The sequence below is a fragment of the Marmota flaviventris genome, chromosome 5 (genome assembly GCF_047511675.1).
Source record: "Marmota flaviventris isolate mMarFla1 chromosome 5, mMarFla1.hap1, whole genome shotgun sequence".
NCBI classification, from domain to species: Eukaryota; Metazoa; Chordata; class Mammalia; order Rodentia; family Sciuridae; genus Marmota; species Marmota flaviventris.
The window spans coordinates 109233486-109250882 of record NC_092502.1 but is presented as its reverse complement, the minus strand read 5'-3'; the positions used below and the strand labels follow the sequence as shown (position 1 = coordinate 109250882).

General features: G+C 39.1%; 1 protein-coding gene across 1 annotated transcript in view; it reads right to left on the bottom strand.

Annotated features, from left to right (window-relative positions):
• Sv2c (synaptic vesicle glycoprotein 2C) overlaps window positions 1–16645 on the bottom strand; it is a 215466-nt gene extending 198821 nt beyond the window's left edge. Inside the window, exon 1 of the mRNA XM_027927803.3 lies at window positions 16624–16645. The gene's annotated coding sequence lies outside the window, so the exon portion shown is untranslated. The remainder of the gene's footprint in view (window positions 1–16623) is intronic.
• Between the last annotated feature and the right edge of the window lie 752 nt (window positions 16646–17397).

Sequence of the window (17397 nt, the reverse complement as noted above, 5' to 3'; positions counted from 1 at the left end):
TTCCAGTATCTTATGATCCCATAGGAAAGGGTGCCCTTTAAGGGCAATAACTAGTGCTAAATTTAACTAAATGTAGTTTTGATGCTAGTTTTTAATATATACAGTGCATTTACTTCATTTAGCATAGCTTTAGCTTATAAGCTAATAAGCAAATAAATAGCTAAGCTTGACTTCCAGTAGACTCCAAATCAGCTTTACATGATTGAGAACTAAAAAATAGGTGCCACTGGTTATCTAAAGCTCCTCCTTTTCCTATTATCCTAATATTCGACAAAGAAAATAAAAAATTGCTAATTTTTGTAGTTAACTGACATTACGAATGTCCATTAAACATTTTACAAGTAAAATATTATGGCCAGTTTGCTGACAGGGCTGTGCATTCAAGACTGTAAGCACATTTAAAAAATTCAAATAAGAGCCAGAACGTACATCTGACCACCAACTCCCAATTTCATGACTTCTCAGGCAAAAGAAAGCTGCTGGCCAAGGGAATACAACACACAAGCACATATTATCCTTAGAATTCAATTTAAAATTTTGAATGAGAATTTAGCTCAGGTGAAAAGAACAAAATGTGTGTATGAAAAGAAAATGTGATAAAAATCCCTCCCATCATGAGTGTGCATGAATATATAATTCCAATGTATATATAATTATAATGTACCAGTAAAAAGGGGAAAATACAAAAATGAATAAATATTTAAGAATAAATTTAACAAAAGAAGTGCAAGATCTGAATATTTATTTAAAAATAATAAAGTAAGCTGAACTATCTTGATTATAAGCCCAAGTGGCCTTTAGGTTAAGAATAAGCACAACAGTTGACCTGAGAAACCAATACACCTAAAAGCCAGACGTCTCTATTCCCAATGCTGTCAGTCAAAGAAACAGTGACAACGATGATGAAAGAGTGTTTTGGGTTGTCATATGTCAGTCATAACAAAAATCAGTGATTGGTTATTCTGCAAGGGAAGGAATAAACCCCTCCAGGCAGAAAAGTATAATGTGGCCAGAAGTCCCTGGGAAGATATTTAATTCTGTCGTGGTAACCATGTGAAGATGTCATGACAGAGCAGGTACCAACAAGAAGAAATGAGGACAAGACATACACATTCCCTCTCCACTTGTACTTATATAAACAAATAAAAGCACCAAATAGGAGGTCCAGTGGAAGTTTCTTTAAAACATTAGGAACCTCAAGAACTTAGGTCCACACTTTATTACACTTTAATTTTTACACAAAGACAGCTCATCCTCTGATTTTTAAATTTCATGATACTCAACTCCAAAATCATGTAGTAACTAATTTTTTTGCAATACTGTAGATCAGGTATACTATTAACTATCATTTCCATCTTATCTGAGAGCCTCATTAAATGGAATATGATATTATGCCAAATGTCTGAGAAGGTAATCAACAAAGCAACCAACACGGTAATAATAAATTAGAGATATGTCATGTGGTAAGAATAAAGGAGTGCATCATGTCTCCAAATTGGTAGCAAATAAATTAGTTATTCATTGGAAACTCTTGGCCTGGATTTATAAGTCTCCAATTGAATATAATTAATCACCATCATTTCTCTTCAGGCTTATTGGAAAGTGGATGTCAAACTTTACAGGTTTTTTTTGTTTGATTTTTTTTTAATCTACTGCCTTTGAATGTAATCAAAACTTCATGTGCACATAACATTGATATCCCAAAAGGCACCACAATCACTCTACATTCAGGTTCATGGTGATAAATGTTTAGGAAAAAATTAGCTGTAAAGTATTTATCAATACATGAGGAGGGATCTGCCCCAACAATGACATCACTGCATGTGCAGATAAAGAGTGGGATGTCCTTATCAATATTCCAGGTTGAGATTAAAAAGGCAAACTGAGCAGCATCTATTATTCAGTTCTAGGTCACTCTTTCAATGTCTTCTGACTTATTCCTTTTGAATTACCCTTAAATCAGTTTTAGTTGATAGAAAAATATTCATATCCTGAACTTATGAATCAAGATAGGTCACGTTGCTTTCCATCTCTCTTTTGTAAGAATCTCTTGTGGAAGTAAATCAGGGGCTACACTGCCTTCCATACACAGAAAATCTGCCAGAGGAATCCCACAGAAAATGCTGTGCAACAATGATCTCTAAGAATAACAGGATTTAAAAAATAATGTTAGGAAGAAACCACCAGATTCTTACCAGGAACCCTCCGTGGTTGTTGGAGCAGCCATCTTTGAATAGATTGGCTTGTTTCTTTTCTTCCTAATCTTCCCCTGTCCTTACCCACTGATAATCAAAATTAAGAGGGGTATGGGAAAAAACTGAAGGCTTTCACAGCCCAATCCTCCAGAATACTTGGGTTTCAGGGGAGCCTCAGAACTAGAATTAAGATAAAGGCTTATGTCTTTTCCACAGACACAGCATTTCTATGGGCAGGCCCAGCTCACACACCACCCCTTCTCAAGAGAGAGGGAAACATGGCAATCTTCACAGAGAGAACATGCTCTCTTCAGATACAATGCTAAGATGGAAGGATGCTCTCTGTGACATGCTGTCCCTTTCTCACATCCAAATATATGTCAACTTACTACACATGATGCTAAATTATTAAGAACCTGGAGCAGTCAAACAATATCTGGTAATGACATATATTGTATAATGCCTTATTAAATAATATTCATAGATAAAATAGCATGTATCCACACATAAGTTTAAAATATAATGCTCTAAAAATAACAAGGGGAAATAGAAGAAATAATAACAAATTATGTTTTAAGCCTATAATATTCCAATGCAACAACTCTTAAATACAAGTGAAATGCATTATGTCCAAAAATTGGTGAAACGTTTGTATCTAAGTGTAAAATCACCATGAGTGCAAACAAAACCAATGCAAACAAATATGGATATGTTTATTCACACTTAATATCACAACTAGGGCTTGTTACCACTTGTGACATGATTTTTTAAAATGATAAAAAAAACTTTGGGTAAGATTCTAAATGAAATATATATATATATATATATATATATATATATATATATATATATATATATATATATATTCTTTCCTTGATTTACAAATGGTTCCACCATAGAAAATTAACTATATATCAAGATTATACAGAAAATACTGTTTGTATAAAAAATACAAACCTAAGCTTAGATAAATTTTTAAAATTCTTTACTTAAATAGAATTTTTAAAATTTATCTAAGTGGAACACTGGAATTCTTTCTTACTCACGTCTTTAACAGATTGAGTAAGGCCCACCCAAATTTCAAAGGACCATCTGCATTACTTAGTCTACCAATTCAAATGGTAATCATAATTAGAAATATCCTCTCACACATTCAGAAATACTGTTTAACTAAATATCTGGGCATCCCATGGCCCAATCAAGATGATACATAAAATTAACCATCACACAGCATCACATGTTTTTGCCCACTTTTCACATACTTCTATCTTTTCCATGAAAAAAGCATAAACAGGGTAATCAATTATTTTGAGGAGGATAAAATATCTGAACCAAACTTGCCATCTTGGAGAAAACTCAGCCAAGCTCAATCTAGATCAGTTCACCCTCAGTCAATCCACAGATGTGTGGGTGAAACTAAAGCATCATTGTTGGTCACTCACTTTTGAAGAGGTTGGTTAGGAAATATGTAATAAATGTCAGATATATCAAATGAGATTGTTTTCCTTTCTTACAGCATAGGGAAAGCAAGTATTGTTAAAAGAAAAATAAGAAGTTAATTAAAAAATCACAATGTTGGACAGGAAATAGATGGATAAAAGAAAGGAGCAATGGGTAGAATCCAGGGGAAAGATACAACTTAATCAGTGCTATATTAACCTACAACACTGAGTCCTGGTTGAATGAATTGCTGGGCATTAGAAAAGCCTTTCAACAAATCATACCAGTAAATATTGCACAAACTCATTTCCCTACAATCACCTTGAGGGATAGAATATACAGTTTCCTATATCTGACAAATTAATATAAAGGCAGACAGAGATTCATTAAGAACTGAACAGCCCGGGAGGCTGAGGCAGGAGGATAGCAGGTTCAAAGCCAGCCTCAGCAACAGCAAGGTGCTAAGCAACTTGGTGAGACCCTGTCTATAAATAAAATACAAAATGGGGCTGGAGATGGGGCTCTGTGATTGAGTGCCCCTGAGTTCAATCCATGGTACCTGCCCCTGCAAAAAAAAAAAAAAAAAAAAAAAAAGGATAAGGATTGTCACAAAACATTTCAAAGTTGTGGTTCTCTGCTTTTATTCATTTCTCCCATTAAGGTTTAATAATTCTCCCATTATGATTTTCTTTTTTTCTTATTTTTTTGAGGGGACAGGTAATTTTATTTTAATTTTATGGGCTCCTTTCCCCCTCTTCTGCTGATCTAATTGCATTTATAAAAAGCAACTAACAGGTTCTTTAGAATAGATGCTGTTGATGGAAAAGCTCCAATGTTTGAACAAAATGGGAGCATTAAATAAACATTATAGAACTCACTAATAACATTGTGACTTTGCTGTCAAGTGTAGATTCCTTCTTTCAAGAAAAGTTTGTGAGGCACACTTGTAATCCCAGTAACTGAGGGTAGGGATGGGTTTGCAGGCAGGAGGATTACAAGTTTGAGACCAACATTAATCAACAACTTAGTGAGGCACTATGCAATTTAGTGAGACTCTGACTCAAAATAAAAATAAAAAGGCCTAAATATGTGGCTCAGTGGTTAAGTGTCCTTGGGTTCTATCCCTGGTACAAAACCAAAACAAAACAAAAAAATGCCAATCTGAAAAGATTACTATGAATCTAACTATATTTCATTCCGGGAAAGGCACAACTATGGACATAGAAAAGACTGGTGGTTACCAACAGTTTGAGGGAAAGACTAGGTAGAGAGGGATAGTGGGCACAGAGGATTTTTAGGGTGGTGAAAGTATTTTGTATAATAATATAATAATGAATCCATGTCATATGTTTGTCAAAATGTACAGACTGTACAACACAGTGTGAACCTCAGTGTAAACTGTGGACACTGGACACTAGTAATGTATTGGTAGTGGGCTCATCATTTGTAAAAAAAAAAAAAAAATGTGCCACACAGATGCAAGAAACAGGAAACCAGTGAGGGAGAAGGATATGGAAACTTAGTATGTTACACTCAGTTTTTCTATAAATTGCTAAAAAAAAGTAGTCCATTAATTAAAAAACACCCAAAATAATACCTTTAATTTTAAATGAAAATTAATGTAAAATGGATTATACAACTAATATAAAATTCAAAACTATGAAACTGCTAGAAGAAAACATAGAAGGAAATCCATGTAACTTTTTGTTTCTTGATGAGTGTTTAGGCATGACATTAAAAGCATGATTGAAGAATGAAAAAGAAATGAAAAGTTGGATTTTATTAAAACTGGAAACTTTTGTTCATCAAAAAAGCACCATTAATAGTGTAAAAAAAACAGGACACACTGGGAGAAAAATTTGCAAAATACATGTCTGATAAAGGACTGATATCTAAACTACCCCCAAATGCTCAAAATCTAACAAAAATAAAACAATCCAATTTAAAAATTGTCAAAAGATCTGAACAGATATCCACCAGAAAAAATACACAGATGGTGTGGAAGGCAGAAAAATGGTTTCCCAAAGATATATTCACTTCTTGATCCCCAGGACTTATACATGATTACCTCTTGGGCAAAACATACACAAGAATATTCATAGCAATTTTATCCATGATAGCCCCAAACTGGAAACCACTCGAATGGCTACCAACATGTCAACAGAGAAACAAACTGCAGTAGATTCATATACTGTAATATTTTCACTCAATTAAAAAATGAACTACTAAAACAAACAAAAGCATAAATCTTTTCAAAAATACAATGTTGAATGAGAGAGAATGGACACACAAGAATATGTGATTTGACTCCCCTTATATCAATTTCAAGATGAACAAAAGTTATCTCTGGTGATTGAAATCAGGACAGTTTCTCTGGGACAGGTGAGAATAACTGAAAAAGAATACAGGGAACTTTTTAAAGTAGTAGAGATATTCTTTTAGTTACACAGATACAGCAAACTGTTACAACTACAAACTTTTGATCTGTTTTCTACTGCTAAATATTATATTATAATAAACTGAATAAAACAAAATCAGGACTCAGAGGAATTGGGTTTTTTTTTTTTAATAGTGCTGAAACTTCAAAACCATTTCTTAAATAGATCCCAATGAATAGGATAATGAGTAATATAATGAAGAGCATTCTTAAAATAAATACAAGAAGTTTCTTGAAACTGTTTCTTATTGGGCTGGGGATGTGGCTCAAGCATAGCGCGCTCGCCTGGCATGCGCAGGGCGCTGGGTTCGATCCTCAGCACCACATAAAAATAAAATAAAATAAAGATGTTGTGTCCACCGAAAACTAAAAAATCAATATAAAAACTCTCTCTCTCTCTCTCTCTCTCTCTTTAAAAAAAAAAAGAAAAAGAAAGAAACTCTGTCTTACCAGAGCAATGTGAAAGAGGAAGACATTAGAAGCAAGTCCAGAGGGGAAAAATAATTTGATGGAAGCCCAGGGTTCCCTGGTAAGTTTTCTTGATCTAGTGATGAGAATTAAGAACATTTCATGTAGAGGTGTAGAGAGGGAGGAATGAACCTCTTATTATCCAGACACTAGACCCAGAAGCCAGCTGACAGAAGAGGAATTTGATGAAGTTGGAAGTCAGTTTATTGGTTTCTGACCCAGTGCAATGGGTTCAACTTTGAAGGGTGAGAAGAGTAAGGCCTGAGTCTATAGAACTGTTTAAGAATAACACTGTGAGATTCTGGACAAAGCATAAAGATCAAATGAAAGAATTGTCATAAGGAACTCAGAATCAGGTCGTAAGCTAAGTTGCTTTGAAACCCAATCACTTAGGGACTGCTTTCTTTGCCTCTACCTAAACCATGTAAACTGGAAGTTTGGGGCACCCAGAGGCAACATTCAGGGCATAGTGTTATTATTCTCAGGTCCACTGGCAATACCAAGTCTCTTCCAATCAACTTCTCAGACAATGGACATGCAAAAGGAGAATTTGGAGCAGGAGAGACAGAACTTGTTAGGCACCTCCAGAGGACTGAAATCAGGATAGTGGAAGATGATTGGAAGGAGCATGCAAAGGTATCTGGGTAGTAGGAATATTCTTCTGTTCCATGGATGGGTGCCTTTGAAAGAGATGTGTTCAGTTTGTGAAAATCATTCAGCTATACTATTATAATACATGCACTACTCTTTCTGTATATTTTACTTCAATTAAAAAATGTTTAAGAATAATTTTAAATGTTTCAGTCCCCTACCCCTGGTACTAGGAACTATAAAAACCTTGATGCTTTGACCTCTACTCTCAAGGTTTAGGAACCTCACTGTCTAGCAGGGAAACTGATAAAGCTTGAGGAGGAGGTATGAGCAGCTCTCCAACAGCCACCTGCCAGAGCCTGGGAAGGACTGAGGGAAGGGCCCCAGATTTTTAAGTGGAGACTTTAAAGGATAATTAACACATTTTTTCATAGATAAATGTGTGTATGTTGGGAGCAGAGAGATGATAGGTGGTGGGAAAGACATTCTAGGTCCATTAAAAGAGAAAATTATAAAAGACTCTAATTTCGAACTCCATCAAAATATAGTCATGACAGAACAAAAAATGTTCCTAAAACAAAATATTCAGAGTATTAGTACCAGGTCTTGGACACAAAAAGATTGGTTGAGGATAAGGGTAGGGGAGTGGGAGTTGGTTCTCAGCTCTAATAACCTAAGTCAACAAGAAGCAGTCTTCCTTGAAAGGGTAGTATATTGAATGTTTCTAGGTGTGTTCCTTTTTATTTTCCCCATTCAAAACAAAAACACAGTTGTGTATCACTTAACAATGGGGAAACACTTCTGAGAAGTTCATCATCAGACAATTTCATCATTGTGGGAACATCACAGTGTGTACTTAACACAAACCAGGCCAGATACGGTGTTACTAGGTGATATAATCATATGGGACCACTACAGCAGATGTACATGCCTTCACTGGCAAACTTTGCTATATGGTACATGACTATAATTTGATTAGGTATCAGAATAACTTATGTTCTCACAACTTAGGTAGTCTAATCTACATGATTGTCTGGAAAAGTATCCATGACAAAAGCAAACACTGCTTTTAAGCCAATAAAACTTTAATATTTAGACATATTTGAGAGTGGCATCACAGGGTATCTTGAAATTAATAATTACCACATTGAATTGTGTGTCTTATTTACAAAAGTAATATGAGTTTACCGTTGAAACTCAGAAGTATTTAAAGTAAAAAGTATAAGAGCCTCTCTGTCTTACTCCCAAAAGTTAACAGGCATTTGAATAATGTAGTCTGGATTCTTTGTAATAGAGACATGTCATATAGTCTGGTCAATAAATTATTATAGTCTAAATTATAACATATTTTTAAAACATTTCCATGTCCCTGCAGGTCGGTTCACCTCATTTATTTCCATGGCTACACAGTATTTCATTATTTATATGAACTGTAATTGACCTGATCAGCTTCTGATGGACATTTAGGTTGTTTCCAATTTTCACCACAGCAAATAATGATATAATGAATATCCTGTACAGAATTCTAATGGCTCACCTTAAGACTCGGATACCTCTGAGCATATCTATAAGAGAGAGACTAAGAAGTCTCCTAGGAAAGAGCTCATCTCAAGTGAAAAGCAATTAAGACTCACTTTCTATGGTCCTAAGACAATAGGCCTACAACAGAGGGGACAATCATGAGGATGTTGTGTCATTCAAAGTATCTTTGTACCAGCCCCCATGCATTCACATTCTCTAATCTCTCCAAGGTCATTAAAATCTCACAGTAGCATCAACAGATTCTACCACACAGGAACCAAGACATTCTGGGCAGTGGGAGGCAGGTCCAGCAACACCATACCTCTGTTGTCACAGGAAACCAAGGCAGGGCACAAGGACTCCAGGAGTGATCCCTGATGATTCCAAGATTCCTTTAAAAGGAATCTGTGAAGCTGGCTGAAATTCCACCAATGAGGTAGGAAAAGAACCAGAGAAATGTTTGTGAATGTTGAGAGTGTGGGTCTGTATTTCTGTCTCTATGATGATATGATCAACAGGAAACCCAGGCTGCAGATTAAACTGGATATTTCAAAAATAATAATATTTATGCTTAAATTACTCATGTTCAATTCAGCCAGCAATGTGCTTAATGTGCATTAACTGGAGCATGCTGTCAGGTGTTCAAAATAACACAGTGTGAGGGCATCCATGAGAATGATGCTGTGGAATTATTAGAATTTCACTTTAACACAAATGTATATGAGAACAGAAATAAAATAAGGAAAAAACAGCATGAGTAAAAGTACTAAAAAGTGATATTAAAATGAAGATACTTTTAAACAGGCTAGTCAGAGCTCGAAATGACAAAATGGGTCACCTTCTCTACTTACTGCCAGCATGCATGGCTGTTCCCTGCTGCAGAGGCTACTGTGCTGCATAACTTTGCTGAGTTAATTTCAAGCAAAGAACAAAATAACACAGGCATTTCTCTTAGGAAAATTTTACACATATTCACAAGATCACTATTTATTTTGCGTGAATGTGCAGATTCTGAGACCTGAATATTTCAGGAGATAATACCTAAAAAACAAGGTGCTGCTGTCCCTGTGTTCCACAAAGGCAGACCTAGAACTTCAAGTTCCACTTGCTCAGCAATCCCAAGAGCTGTGATGGGAACAGTAGATCCACTGATTTCACTTAGGAATAGGAAACCCAAGGATGTTTTTTGCAGGCTCCTTATGCTCATCCAAAATTCTGGACACACTGGATAGTTGGAATTGGGAGAAGGCAGGCCTGAGGTAAGGGCAAGAACACTGGATAAGGTGTCTGATGACTTGGTTCAGTTGATTATAAGCCATATGTCTGAGGAAAATAAAATCACAAGTTCTCTGAATAACAAGAGGCCCCGGGTCATCATGATGATGAAATACGCATGCATATCTGCATGTATGATCTGTACATAAATACACACAGTTTACCAGAACTAGCCACATAACTGGCAGGGCCCTGTGCAAACAAATAAACCAAAAAATAAAAAATAAAAACATGGGGCACAGTGTTCAAAGAATTTGAAGAAGTAATAGCAAAGCATTAAACCAAGTGCAGGACCCTTCTAAATGTAAGGTCCTGAATGACTGCACAGGTGGATGGCCCACAAAGGTAGCCCTGGATGGTATCATTCTGGGAAGGGCACTCCTGAGAACAACACTTTTATAAATGCATAGCTAAATCCTCCAGAATCTCAGGAAAAATATTTGGCTGCCTCTGAGATTGCATTATAATGAAAAGGAAGCAGGATTTCATATACTAAAAAAGAATCCTCTTTTTTTTCAAGATGACATGGAAAGAAGATAAAAAGACATCCTTTAAAACTATAGTGCTTAGCTATAAGGAACATAGTATATAACTTTATATATTTTTCTTTATGTAATCCTCACACACAATCCTAATCAGTGAATCTAAAAAGACTTTTTTTCCACAGGTGAAAAAATGATGGATCTGAGAGGTTAAGAAACTTGATCGTGGTTACACGATTTTTCTCTCATAGATCATTAGTTCATTTGACAATACTTATTGACCTCCTACTATCCCCTAGGAACTGTTTGAGACATTGGAGAGAAAACACCAAGACAAACAAACAAACAAACCCAGCTCATCTCTAATCCTGTCTTTGGCCTCCTGGAGTTTAGAGGGGAGACACTAGCATTAATTGAAAAAAATCGCGCTCCTTTTTCAAAAAAGGAAATGGTAAAATTAATCAGTTTTATAAACAAGGTTGCCAGATTTAACAAATAAAAAATACAGAATGCCCAGATAAATTAAAGTTTCACATAAACAACTATTAATGATTTAGTATAAATGTGGTCGAATGTTGGTGTTCCCCTCAAATTCATATGTTGGAATCTTAATCCCTAAAATGATAGTATTAAGAAGCTGGGCCTTTAAAGGAAGTGATTAAGGCTTGAGGGCTTCATCTTACCAATGGAATTAGTACCCTTCTAAAAGAAGTTGAAGGGAGCTGCCTTATTCCTTCCATCATATGAGGACATCTGGAAGAACAGGCCTTCACCAGACACTGTATCTGCTAGCACCTTGAACTTGGACTTCCCAGCCTCCAGAATTATAAGCAGTATATTTCAGTCTCATTACAGCAATTTAAGGGACTAAGACAATATCCCATGAAATGTTTTGAAAATATTTATACTAAAAAATGTCTCGTTTATTGAAATTCAATTTTACGTGACTGTTCTGTATTTCCTCCAATAACCTTATTTATAAGGAAAAGTACACTGTTGTAGGGGAGGGAATTTTAACCTGACAACAGAGATTCAGAGACTTCTCTAGAAAGGGAAAACTGAACTGAGATCTGAAAAATGTAAGAGTTAGTATACTGGAGACAGGTTGAGGCAGGTGTCAAAAGAAGACTGAATTTGAAGGCTGCTGCTCTGTAAATAGCTTGGGGATTGATTATACAAATGGAGGCTCTGGAAGTGAGCATGGGCCAGATCATCCAGGGTTTTAAAAGCCATGTTAAGAGTTAGCCTTTGTCCCATTAGACTGCACATGCTTTTCCCACCTTTGAGAAGAACTATTGTCTATATGACCATCTTCCCTACTTCATTCACTCCTCCTGACTTTTACCAAAGATATTAGTCATCTTTAAGTCTGACGAGCCAGTTAGAACATGATTCTTCTGAGGGCTTCCAGAACATATTCAGTAAATATTAACCAGAACAACTTAGGTTAGAAAGTTAATGTGTGTGGTCTGTAAGTGTGTCCCCTAAGGATACCATCAAACCTGCTTGGTAAAGCTTGATAATCAGCAGCTCCTGGGCCCGTGTAGGAAACCACTAACTGGAATGTCTAGGATGGGGCTCAGAAAAGTCCATTTAAACATGCTCCCCAGAAAAGTATATTACACATGACTGAGAACCACTGGTTTATTTGTCTATTCTAAGATTTTAATTACAGGATTTTCAAATACTAGTAAATGATATGGAAAGTACTTGGTCTGATTTGTCATAAATCTCACTATACTTGTGAATTGTCAGAGGCCTCAAGGTTGTCAGAAGGTAGAAGCCCATCATTATAGTGTCAGTCTTAGTCTTAGTGTATAATATAAATATTATACACTGTCTACTGGAAAGAGATATAATAAGCATGTTGCACATTAGGTAGTCAACAATAAGCATTTAAAATGTCATGGTAAATAGATATATCTGCTTTATATTATGCTGAAATTATTATTTTTCAAGTTGGTCTTTTAAAATGTTTTAATTCACAAAGTCTAGAATTTTATTAAAAATTTGAGTTTTGAAAATTGTTTTAATTAGAAATTAGGCTCTTCATATTCTTAAAGGCATAACATAAAATCTAACAGACCATTTTTCTCTGCAAAAATGGAAAGTATAGCTCCATGTAAAATTTCAATCTGAGTTAATAAAAATATTCTTCCATTCTTATAAATATATAAGCAAAGTTCAGATTTTTAGAAATCATATAATTTTCCGCTATGGTTTCAATGTGAGGTGTCCCCCAAAAAGCTCATGTGTGAGACCATGCAGGAAGGTTCAGAGGAGAAATGATTGGGTTGTAAGAGTCTTAACCTAATCAGTGATTTAATCCCCTGATAGGGATGAACTGCATGGTAACTGAAGTGGTAGGGTGTGGCTGGACGAGGTGGGAATTGGGGCATGGCTTTGGGTATATATTTGTATCTGGCAGAATGGAGTCTCTCTCCACTTCTTGATCACCATGATATGAGCTGCTTCCCTCTGCCACACTCTTCAGCCACGTTCAGCCTCGCATCCAGGCCCTAGAAATGGAGCCAGCCGTATGTGGGCTTAGACCTCTGAAACAGTGAACACTCAAATAAACTCTTCCTCCTCTACAGTTGTTCTGGTCACATCCTTTAGTCACAGCAGCGAAAAACTTGACTAAAACATTTCCATATCCTGGAGTGAAAGAATATTAGAACTAGAAAGGGCCAACTATCAAGTCTACTCCAGTACATTTATTTCAGGTGTTTCAACTCTTTCCAACAGGGGAAGCTATCATTTGCAACTACTACTACTACCAAGAGAGGGTTTGTGGTAAAACTACATGGTGCTTTTATATCCCATAAAGATATATTTTTAGGGGCTGGGTTTGTAACTCAGGGTAGAGCATTTGCCTAAAATGTGTAATGCACTGGGTTCGATATTCAGCACCACATACAAATAAATAAAATAAAAATTATAAATAAATAAATAATATTTATTTCTAGCAAGAATTAAATAGTAACTTCTTAGCTATGTCGAATCAAGAAGCTCCTAATTTAATCTACTACAATATTTTACACTGGTTGCTCAATTGTGCAGAGTGAAAAAGCAAAGCCAAGCCCAAAATAATGCAGCAATATTGTATCAAAAACTCCACACAGCTGGGGAGGGGGGCTGTGCCTCCTAGGCTTACAAACAGACCTCATCTAAATGAGGAATTGGTGTTAAAATGGACAAGGATAGGCATCTTGTGAACTTGCCTCAGACAGAAATCTCAGCAAAAGAGAACCAAGCAACATACTTGTGAATTTTTGGTTTATCCCTGGAAATAGCTGCATGGAATAAAAAGGGTGTTTTCACTTTCACTATTCACAGAAATCTCCGATTACTATGATAAATACATAAAACATAGTGAACTGCTTAAGAAGGCATTTTGACAAATCATATGTTTTTAATCATAAAACATGTTATCAAAAGATCTACTTAGGAATAAGAGCTAATATTCCTAATTATAAGAAATGGATTTTCTGCTGTTCGTGATCATGTGATACTTGCACATTATGATGCCTTTCCGGTAATCTCCTTCAACTGCATCCTGTTCTCTTAAGTATTTTCCACACTTCAGGGATATGATAGGGCAATAATGAGCAGATTTTTTTTTAAACCTAAAAGCTTTTAGGCTAATCTTTTGCTCAGATGAGAGAAGCTCATAAGCCAGATCATCCAGTGGGCCATGAAAAATATATTTGATTTTTCCACGACATCATTGAAAACACTCAAATGTGATCCAGAGCTTCCCATCCAGACAGCACCTGAGGGTGGATTTCTTATTAGAGTGTGAGGAAAAGTCTATTGTCTGCCTTTGCTGACACTGAAGGCCAAATTTCATTAAAGGCAAAATTCTGAGAAGTTAGAAATTAGAGAATTTTTTAAAAAGATAAAATTGTTTTCTTTTTCCTTGCAGGGAATTTATTTTATAATATTTTCCATTTGTAGAGAATTTGTATTTCCAAAGTTTTCTGAAAATAATTTTTTGTCCCCAACTCTGTAAGGTAAATAAGGACCTGGTTGAACTATTTCCCCCCCCCACACACACACACACATTTCTCAATTGTAGTGGAGGAACCCAGGATAACTTGCCTAAAGGTGATTTAACATAATATTTGGAAAAGTGGGAAAAAGGTTCTTTTTCTCCACATTCCTTGATAACTGCTTTTCTCCCCCCACTTCTTCCTGGTCGTCCTTTTTTCCTCAGCCCACCTCCTTAGTTGCTATTGTCGCACATGCTTTCAAATTTGGGCTCATTCATTTGCCAGTGCAAAAGCCTTTGTCATTGGCTTCCCAGAAAGTGATCTTTTAAATAAATAAATAAATAAAATAAAAGGTTGGATTTCTTTTTATCCGGAAATGCTGAATCAATAGTGTTTTTAACACACTTTTTATGTTATAAAAGAGGAATACGGCATTCTCAAACCCCATTTAGAGGGTAGTCCTCCTACCAAAAATCCTTGACAGGTGAAGGACTGGATTGGCATTACAGAACCTCAACCCCGAAGCGTTCACAAGGAAACTCGCCAGGAGCACGAGGCCTTTCAGAACTTGTCATTGAAAAAGGAGTGAACTCTTGTTTTAACAGCTCAATGCGACATTCTCCTCTAGGATTATGGATAAGAATTAAACGGAAACTACTTTTCGCTCTGTCAGTCAGCTAAATTCGAAGGGAGCTAAACACGTCTGTGAGAGTAATCAGGGGATCTCTGTTGTGGCGCCTTAAAAGATGCTCCAACTCTTCCGTCCCCTGGGGAGCGCTTGGTCGCTGCAGCGCCTTCCCGGCACTGCGGCGCACTGCGGCGCCGCCTGCCTTCCCGCAGCCCTGGTTCTACTGGGCTTTCCTCCACGCGCCACGTTACTGGCCGCCCCCACCGCAGTCTGCTCCAGCGCGAGGCCCCAAGGGTCGCGGCTGTCCGCGTCGAGGGCGCAGCAGGGCATCCGTCACCAGAGAGCCTTTGACGCACATGCGCCGGCTCCCAGACGGAGACTCTGTCGCCTCCCCCAGGCCTCCACCCAAGCCCGCCCCTCGCGGGTCTGCATTTGCATCACTTGCACACGTAGAGGGTGACGCGAGCGCCCCCAGCGCGGGCAGTCCGGGCGGTACCTCCAACCCGGGTGACTCAGCTCCACCCCCTCCGCCCCCGCGCGTGGCAACTGAGGTCCCCGCACGCCCACAGAAAAGCTCTGTATTGTGCATCTGCGGAGGGATGCCGGCTGCCCCGAACCAAGTTGATCCTCATATTCTACGATCCTCCTGGCCCAGCCAGAGGCGGGTTTTGCCACACATTGGGGAAAAGTATTCCCAGTTCTAGAGCCCAGGCGGATGGGGGAAAGCCCACCAAGAGATAGTGTCAAATGTATTGGCTTCTCTCTCCACTTCCCTCCTTATCATCAGAAATTATCTGTGGAGTATTATTTACCGGGGATGGTCTCCTCTCCCTGCTGAACTTCACATTCATTGGTCTACTTCGCTGTGCCCAATGTACTGTAAGCACTCAATAGGTTTTTGCCCAATGCAGGCGATGTGTAGGGAATTACAGGCTCTCACAAAGAGCCATAGCCCCGCGGGTTTCCCTGTTCTCCATTCTTCTGCGCTCGTGCAGACACTGGACCGAGGCTTCGGGAATTTACGTGGAAGAGTTTGAAAATTCACAGTTTTTCTTTCAGGTTCCCGCAGCGCCTACTGCGGCGGCCACTGCTCTCCCGCCACCCTTACGTCTGCAGAGGGATCCCCGCTGAAAAGTTAAGCCCAAGGCTGCGGTGAGCGGTGAGCGCACAGGTTGGGCACCCAGCCGGCGGCTCTTGGATGCTTGTTTTGAATCAACCTCCCTTTGCGGGTGAAAGCACCTAAGTAAATGAGCCTAGAGAACCCTGCAGATTCAGCTCCCGCATCCCAACTGCTGCCCACCCGTATCCCCCGGGAATCCTGGATAAAAGTGCGCCCGCATCCCTGACCTACCCCAGTTAACCACGGCTCACTCCACCGCCTTACCCCGACTTTCAGGGTCCCACTCTAACAAAGGCACCCACCCGGCAGCCCCAGGCACCTGCAGCCGTTTTCCTGGGGCCAGGTGGGCAAAGTTGAGATTCTGGGAGGCTGCAAAAAGTTCCCCAGGCTGCAACGCCCGATCTTCTGGTCCGAAAAGGAAATCCAGCAGAGAATAAGTCTCGCCACTGCTGCCAAAGACCCCTCACTCACCGCTCTAGCTGTCAGGGACCCCCGGCCCTGAGTGGTGTCAGTTCTGCAGCCGTCGCCTCGCGGGGGCTGCTCCGGCTCGCTTCCTGGGGCCGCCTCCGTCTGTTACTCTCTCCTGCAGCGCGCGGAGTGGTGACTCCTCCGAGCGTGTCAGAGTCGAGAGGAGGGGCGGGAAAGTGGCTCCGGGCTTGCACGCTGCGGTCCTTCTCCTCCTCCTTCGCCCGCCTTCCCCCGCCCCCCCGTACTGCAGTGCCGGGCGGCGGCGTGGAGAGAGTACAAGCGATGCGCAGGGAGGGAGTCACCGTGTGCGGAGGAGGAGGGCTCAGCGCACGACTCGGCGTGCTGAGGGAAGTCGGGGTGCGGAGGCACGGCTCTGGGATGCGGGACTGAAGCAGGGTGGTGATGGCAAGGCCACCTCCAAGTAGCCGGTACTTTGGAGGAAGTCAAGGTTCCGAGTTTGTAGCGGGGGAAAGAAAAGGGACGACAGTCCCTAATTAGTCTCCCCAGAGTGACTGTGCGTTACGCAGTTGGCGGCGCCCCCCGACAGGTCCTGCAAGACGCAAGGGAATTTTGACTGCTGGACCTGGCTAGTAACCGGAAAAAAAGAATGTGCCGCCTATTTGGGGGCGCGTGACTGACTTGTTTAACTTTGATTTGGCTTCCAGAAAGTCACCATACTGGGGTAGGTTGCCCATTTTCCCCACCCGCATTTCCCACGCAGGCATACAAGTCAGAGAAGAAACTTGAGGCACAGCAAGAACACCAGGTAGGCTAGGC